This window comes from Sinocyclocheilus grahami, unplaced genomic scaffold, assembly GCF_001515645.1.
Source record: "Sinocyclocheilus grahami isolate Dianchi unplaced genomic scaffold, SAMN03320097.WGS_v1.1 scaffold7.1, whole genome shotgun sequence".
In the NCBI taxonomy this organism is placed as follows: domain Eukaryota; kingdom Metazoa; phylum Chordata; class Actinopteri; order Cypriniformes; family Cyprinidae; genus Sinocyclocheilus; species Sinocyclocheilus grahami.
The window spans coordinates 183,160-191,851 of record NW_015505186.1 but is presented as its reverse complement, the minus strand read 5'-3'; the positions used below and the strand labels follow the sequence as shown (position 1 = coordinate 191,851).

Sequence of the window (8,692 nt, the reverse complement as noted above, 5' to 3'; positions counted from 1 at the left end):
TTCAGATCGGGACTTCAGAGTGCGTATCACAAATCTCTTTATTCAGATCGGGACTTCGGAGCGCATATAATGAATAATTTGATTCAGATCGAGACTTCAAAGTGCGTATCGCAATTCGTTTGATTCAGATCGGGGCTTCGCAGCACAGATTGCAAATCGTTTGATTCAGATCGGGACTTCGGAGCGCATATCGTGAATAATTTGATTCAGATCAGGACTTCGGAGCTCAGATCGCAAATAATTCGATTCAGATCGGGACTTCAGAGCGCGTTTTGCAAATCGTTTGATTCAGATCGGGACTTCGGAGTGCATATCATGAACCATAATTTCAGACCGGGACTTAGAGAGTGCATATCGTGAAAAATTTGATTCAGATCGAGACTTCAAAGTGCGTATCACAAATCATTTGATTCAGATCAGGACTTCAGAGTGCATATCACAAATCGTTTGATTCAGATCGGGACTTCGGAGCGCATATCGTGAATAATTTGATTCAGATCGAGACTTCAAAGTGCGTATCACAAATCATTTGATTCAGATCAGGACTTCAGAGTGCATATCACAAATAGTTTGATTCAGATCGGGACTTCAGAGTGGGTATCACAAATTGTTTGATTCCGATCGGGACTTCAGAGTGCGTATCACAAATTGTTTGATTCCGATCGGGACTTCAGAGTGCGTATCACAAATCGCTTGATTCAGATCGGGACTTCAGAGTGCATATCGCAAATCGTTTGATTCAGATCAGGACTTCAGAGTACGTATCGCAAATCGCTTGATTCAGATCGGGACTTCAGAGTGCATATCGCAAATCGTTTGATTCAGATCAGGACTTCAGAGTACGTATCGCAAATCGCTTGATTCAGATCGGGACTTCAGAGTGCATATCGCAAATCGTTTGATTCAGATCAGGACTTCAGAGTACGTATCGCAAATCGCTTGATTCAGATCGGGACTTCAGAGTGCATATCGCAAATCGTTTGATTCAGATCAGGACTTCAGAGTACGTATCGCAAATCGCTTGATTCAGATCGGGACTTCAGAGTGCATATCGCAAATCGTTTGATTCAGATCAGGACTTCAGAGTACGTATCGCAAATCGCTTGATTCAGATCGGGACTTCAGAGTGCATATCGCAAATCGTTTGATTCAGATCAGGACTTCGGAGCACAGATTGCAAAATCATTTGATTCAAATTGGAACTTCAGAGTGTATTTCACAAATCGTTTGATTCAGATCAGGACTTCGGAGCAAGTATATCACAAATTTTTCCAATTTGCACGGATCGCGAATCATTTGATTTGGATCTGATCTTGGGAATGGGTTGCCGAATCTTTTGATTCAGATCAGAACTTCAGAGAGATTTTCGCAAATGAAAAGACGCATGCTTTTCGGAGACACGTACAATTTCGGAGCAGGTTCGCGAATCATTTGATTTAGAATGGGGGTGCTTCTCAATACTTAAAGCGAGAAAAGGAAACGAGGATGCACAAATAAGAAATGAGAAGCACCCCATAACTTAGCGGGTTCGTGAATCATTTGATTCAGATCGGGACTTCAGAGCGCGTAATCTTTCTTTCTTATTTATTAAACAATACAAAACATCAAACCACTAAGGCAGTACAGTTATAAAAACAAAACAAAGAAAAAGGAAAGAAAGCATACACAGATACAAATCTAGTGTAGCAAAATTATGATTCATTTGTGGATATAATGGTTTAACTATAACCATGGTGTTTTTTATGATTCAGATCGGGACTTCAGAGTGCGTAACACAAATTGTTTGATTCAGATCGGGACTTCAGAGTGCGTAACACAAATTGTTTGATTCAGATCGGGACTTCAGAGTGCGTAACACAAATTGTTTGATTCAGATCGGGACTTCAGAGTGCGTAACACAAATTGTTTGATTCAGATCGGGACTTCAGAGTGCATATCACAAATAGTTTGATTCAGATCAGGACTTCAGAGTGCATATCACAAATAGTTTGATTCAGATCGGGACTTCAGAGTGCGTATCACAAATTGTTTGATTCCGATCGGGACTTCGGAGCGCATATTGTGAATAATTTAATTCAGATCAGGACTTCAAAGTGCGTATCACAAATCGTTTGGTTCAGATCGGGACTTCAGAGTGCGTATCGCAAATTGTTTGATTCATACACAGATACAAATCTAGTGTAGCAAAATTATGATTCATTTGTGGATATAATGGTTTAACTATAACCATGGTGTTTTTTTTTTAAACCATGGTTAATTTTCGTAAGGGATTTGTTGCCAAGTTAACAAAAAAATAAAGTTATATTTTTCTATTCTCTTTTGAGTAGTCAAACAATCCAAAGAAAACAGCTTCAAAACAGAAATAAAGGTCACTTAAAATGAGATTGGATGAACATTGAGAAAATCTGACCAATTGCCAAAACAAGTGAATGAATCTTTCTCAGAAGAGTGACAAAAACACCAACTCATTTCAATTGAAATTTCTCTCTAACAGTACATTTTGCCCATGTCATCATCTGAAACTTCCTTATTTCGCTCAAACACAGAAGCAGAGCTTTAGTCCTTAAGTAACAGCCTCTGACTCCCAGCATGCACCCTGGCCTGAGTGTTTGCATGTGTGTGGGCCGCAGTATGACACACTCACAGTGTGTGACGGGGAGGTGTGAAGGTAAACTGTGAGATGTTGTTGTACGAGCTTGTGTGTATAATGTGCTGGTTATGAGTGTGTATCAATGAAGTCCATTATCAGTGAAGCACCAGATCTACACTGGACTACAAGTGACGACAAACACAGAACCAGAACTGTGCAAAAGTAACAAAAATAAATCAAATAAAAATATATTTTTCTATATATGTTGATAAAAAATACATTTATTAATAAAACCACAAACTACATAGGCCCAATAATGTGCATTAGTAACAGATCTGTTAAGACAAAGTGTCAGATAAAGGAACAAAAAAATAATTAAAATATAGTTTAGATATTTATAGAATTTTGATAGTATAATATTAAAATATAATAAATTATGCAGATTTTAAATAAATATATATATATATATATAGAGAGAGAGAGAGAGAGAGAATAATAAATGTTTATTTATTTACTGCATATTTTATAATATTTTACAATTATTAATATTATATTATATGAACATAGGCAACATTTCCTGTTTTCCATCCTCACATGAAGGAAAAATATTTTTTTAAATAAAATGTTTTTTTTACATTTATTTATTAATATTTATATTGAATTCTTATAATTATTTTTATTAATGATTCATTTATTGAATTAATTTATGAATTTGTGTGTATTCATTCATATATAATATAATATAATAATATTAAAATATAATAAAATATGCAGGTAATAAAACAATAAATAATAAATAAATAAGGAATGTGTGTGTGTGTGTGTGACATTTATTTATTTATTTATATAAAAATTATGACTAATGAATTCAGAAGCAAAATGTGCTGTTTTCCATCCTCACTAGCAGCTCCTCTCCGACTGTATGTATGAGAAAGTCTCTTGGTGTGGTGCTGAAGCTGAACTCATTACTATGGCAACTGATGTAGATACATGGGATGTTGGCTATACTGAACAAACGGATCCGATTTCATCACTAGCAAAGTAACAGTGCAGACAGTCAGTCCTGAAGATCAGAAATGAACAGCAAATGGTTTTGAGTGCAGAACGTCACACAGGTTTGCGTCTGTATTCATTTTACACACTAGCGTGTCACACGCCATTCAGATCATTAGCGACAGTCAGACAAGACCGAACCTGTCTGTGAGCAGCTGTGCACACATTACTAAAACACAATCAAATCAGCAAATATCAGTCCTGAGAATAACCCTCCGACGTGTGACATAAAACACATCTCACTATCTTCAGTAAAGAAAATGGCTGTGTCGCCACGAAGTGAAGAAACAGATAGCTGAACGTTACGAATACAACTTAAGCCAAAAATCTCGTGAAATCTATATATTCAGTTTGCTCAAACACTTTGTTCAAATGTTTTAAAAGCTATTTCACAGCATATGGACCACAATAACTGCTCTGAATGTCATTGAAAAAAAATTACAATTTTTTTTAAAAATAATAAATAAAATTTAAAAAATAAATGAATATATTTATTCATCAAGGATGCATTAAATTGATCAAAAGTGACAGAAAAGACATTTAGAATTGTGCAAAAGATTTCTATTTCAAATAAATGCTGCTCTTTTGAACTTTCTATTCATCAGTGAATCCTAAATAAAACTTTTTCCACAAAAATATTGTGCAGCACAACTGTTTTCAACATTGATAATAATCAGAAATGTGTCTTGAGCAGCAAATCAGCATATTAGAATGATTTCTGAAGATCATGTGACACTGAAGACTGCAGTAATTATGCTGAAAATTCAGCTTTGATCGCAGGAATAAATTATATTTTACAATATATTCACATAGAAAACTAATTCTAAATTGTAATAATATTTTTTTGATTTTTTGAAGAAATAAATGCAGCCTTGGTGAGCATAAAAGACAAGTCACTAGTCTGACATTTTGTTATACATCCCTGTATGCGTGCTGTTTTAAGAGCAGAAGGATCAATAACAGCGTCAGACTCAACATACGGCCAAATGTGTTTCAAATCAAGTCCCAGGCGTCCACAGAGGAAGACGAGCAGTTTAGGGTTACAGAAAGTCAGATTTGGGCTACGAACATTAGATTAAGCTGAGTAAAAACACACCGTCCGGGAGAAGCCCATAACTGTGTCAGCACTGAGAGCATCACAAGATCATGTGATTTATACATGATACGGTTGTCATGGCAGCGGCCTAGATCACGCTAAGACAACGGAGAGGCGAGCTAGAGGAAAAATATGATTAAGGCCAAGAATAAATAATCATCAAAGTTTAGATTATGAAAGGAAATAAATGCTAAAATATATATATATATATTATTTGAATTCATTTAAATTATTGTAATTAATTATTATTTGATTATTGTATTATCTGCATATTATTTTCAACATTCAAATTATTTTACAGATAAAACATTGTCTGAATAAAACGTAAGTCATATTTGCCTCTACAAATGTTGCTGTTACAATGCCCAAAATTTTAAATTAAATAATTGTAATAATTTTCAATAATTTTTTTTTTTAAATATTATATTTAACCTTGACAATATTTTACAGTTTAAACATTGTCTGAATAAAACATGAGTTGCATTTGTCTGTACAAAAGTTGCTGTTACAATGCCAGAAAAGAAAAAAAAATATATATTTTATGGGTAATTTACAAATAAAAAGTCTCAGATATGAAGGGAAAGATAGTGAAAAAATTTTTTATAATTAATTGATTATTTTATTATCTGCATATTATATATTAAATATTTTACGTTATTGTTAATAGTTAATTAATTAATTTATTTATTTATTATTTGCATCTTATTTAGAACTTCAATTTTGAGAGAAAATTATAAATCTGATATGGTTTCAACTACTAGCCTCTCTTCAATCAATCAATCAATCAAATCATTTCTGCATTTCTTATTTTTTATATTTTTATATTATGGATAAAAGGATCTGCTAAAATAAATAAGTAATAAATAAGTAATAGTGATGCCTGCAAACACCACTAAAAAGAAAGCAAAACCAAAATAATTATATTTAGATATTCAAATGAATCTTCAGGACAGTGCTGTTAGTGTTAACTAAAACCACAACTATTAGAAATAAATAAATTAATAAATAAATAAATTGAAGTGCTAAAATAACTACATCTAAAAGATGAAAACAAATAAATTAAATAGAAATATATATATTTTTTAAAGTGGCAAAAGCACAATTATGAAATTACCAAAACTTAAAATTAAATTAAAATGAAAACTGAAAATATTAAAATAAAGGTAAATTCCAAATATGAATAAATACTATTCTATTAATACTATTAATAAATAGTATATATATATATATATAATACTAGAACAACACTTTTTAAGAACAACTACACTGTTTCTGCAGTAAGTCGTCAAAGTCTCAAACACAGGAACAATAATTCTTCCAGTAGTTCAACTAAAACATGGTACAAAAACAGCAACAGCAAGGTCAAGGGTTTGATGCGTGTAGTAATACAAATGTATTCCTTGAATGCACTATAAAAGAGTCTGACAAAAGCGTGAATGTAATAAATGCATGAAAAAGGTTGAAAGAGAGAGCTGCAGTGTGTTTGAATGGAAGTGAGTGGCACCAACCTCAGTCAGTGAAATCAGCAGGTGTATTATACAGTCCTGGCCTTCATAACAAGCAGTTTCACTTCCTTTAGCGCCAACCATAGGGAAGTGTGCATTTGTTGAGCAGTCGATATGAGCGACGTGCCACATCCTGCTTCACACACACACACACACACACACACACACACACACACACACATACAAGCAGCTTCCTGTCTCTGGCCACACCAGCTGGAGTTCACTGATAGCCAGCACAGCCTCACATACAGCTCAACACTGCCACATCAACTCACAGCCAACAAGATTCTCAGCCACACATTCATGCATAAAGCACTAATTGGTCTGTTGTCTTCATATTTTACAATATTTTCAGTATTTGATTACATGTTTTGGCTGATCGGCTGATATGTGCATCAGGGCCTAAGACAAGAGCTGAATTTAAAAGGAAGGCATTTCTCATATGGCAAAAAAAAGATGCCAAAATATATTTTAAATATATGCTACATATGTGTTGTAATCAGTGAAACTCAATGAAATATATTTTTGAAAATGAAAATATATTTAGTTTCAACTTTCATATACTAAAATATATTTCAAAAGGTATTTCAGGGGCAAGAAAATACATTTAAAATCTTTCAAATCTGAACAGTATAGATGACATAAAGTGAGGGTAAAATATATTTTTAAATGCTGTTAAAAAACAAACAAACACACACACACACACACTCTCTCACAATGTTTCAATGTAATATATACTGTGTGTGTGTGCCACTGTATATATATATATATATAGTGCTGTCAAATGATTAATCGCAATTAATCGCATCCAAAATAAAAGTTGTTGTTTACATAATATATGAGTGTGTACTGTGTATATGTATTATGTTTATATAAATACAAACACATGTATTTAAAAAAAAATTTATGTTTATATAGTAACTATATTTTTATATAATATAAAATATAATAATATAGATGTATGAATGTATATACATGTAAATATTTTCTAAATATATACTGAATGTGTGTGTATTTATATATACATAATAAATAAACACAGTACACAATACACATACATATATTATGTAAACAAAAACTTTTATTTTTGATGCAATTAATCGTGATTAATCGTTTGACAGCACTAATATATATAAATATATAGGTAAAAAATACATTTACATCAATATATTTAGAAAAATATTTAACCAAATATATATTTTTGTCAATGTTTGCATATTTTGAAACATATTCAAATATATATTTGATAATATACATATTTCTGCTGTATGGCTTGCATTTTCTGCCCCATATTCAAGGAACAGTTGACTATAAAAACTCTGAAATCTAAAAGGACTAACTTGTTAAGAATAAGGTTCAATATAATCAGCTGTTCTACTAAGTCACATGCACAGTTTCTATTTGACTATTATAACTGAATATGACAAATAATGACTAATGCAACCAGTAGACCAGACTTCCATCTAATGAGGACAAAAAAACCCATGTCTGAACTCTTTCACTTCCGCCAGTAAGAACCCACTCTAGAAAGCACATACATATAGGCAAAAATAAGATGTTTTTTCGTTTGACACAGACTAGACTGATTTGAACTGTTAAGCGCAACAGTTTAATGTCACTTTTTGCTCTGTTGTAATATAGTGGTCTGCACGGCCCTCTAGCGGTCAAACCCTAGAACAACATGCCAACTCACCAGCTCAGAAACTGTTCATCCAAACATGCTTTCTTTTTGGATTTAATATATTGAAACAATACAAAATGTTAATAACCACCAATTAAAAAATGATTATAATTTTTATAATTCAGTACCAGGTATTACAGGAACAGGTATTGAAACATTACAAAATGCCAAACAACCACATTATTATTTTATACATTGTTTTCAATTTTAAATTCCAATTTAAAGTATACATTATATATATATAGAGAGAGAGAGAGAGAGAGAGAGAGAGAGAGAGAGAGGTTAAACTAAATCAATTTGACATTACTGCAATATTTTTTGTTTATATTTATATTTTGAATTTTATTTTATTTTTTTGTTAGTATTAATAAGGTGTTTTTTAAATTTTTTATCTTTTTAATATTTATTTTTTATTAGTTGTAGTTATTTTATTCTAGTATTTCGAGTTAAAGTGATATATATATATATTTATATAAATATATATAAAATTTAATTTAATTAAACTTTTGTTATTTCAAGTAACAACAATGTTTTTTATGGTTTTAATTTTTAGTTGACTATAATAAACCTGATATACGTGTTATTTTTGTATGTTTTATTCACTTATTCATGTTGAAATCATGCAGACCAGGGCTGCGTTTCATCATAAGCCTAAGTAGATCATAAACCATCAGTACTAATAGTTTCTACTTGACTTAAAATGCTTTTGGGAAATGCAACACCACTGTTCTTCTTTGTCTTATCAGAGAAATGACCTTCTATCCAGC

The 8,692-nt window shown here is 32.0% G+C and overlaps 1 protein-coding gene across 1 annotated transcript in view; it reads right to left on the bottom strand.

The window, feature by feature from the left end:
• The window catches only part of foxn2a (forkhead box N2a), a 71,420-nt gene extending 65,124 nt beyond the window's left edge, over positions 1-6,296 (bottom strand). Inside the window, exon 1 of the mRNA XM_016276581.1 lies at positions 6,248-6,296. The gene's annotated coding sequence lies outside the window, so the exon portion shown is untranslated. The remainder of the gene's footprint in view (positions 1-6,247) is intronic.
• Positions 6,297-8,692: the final 2,396 nt, after the last annotated feature.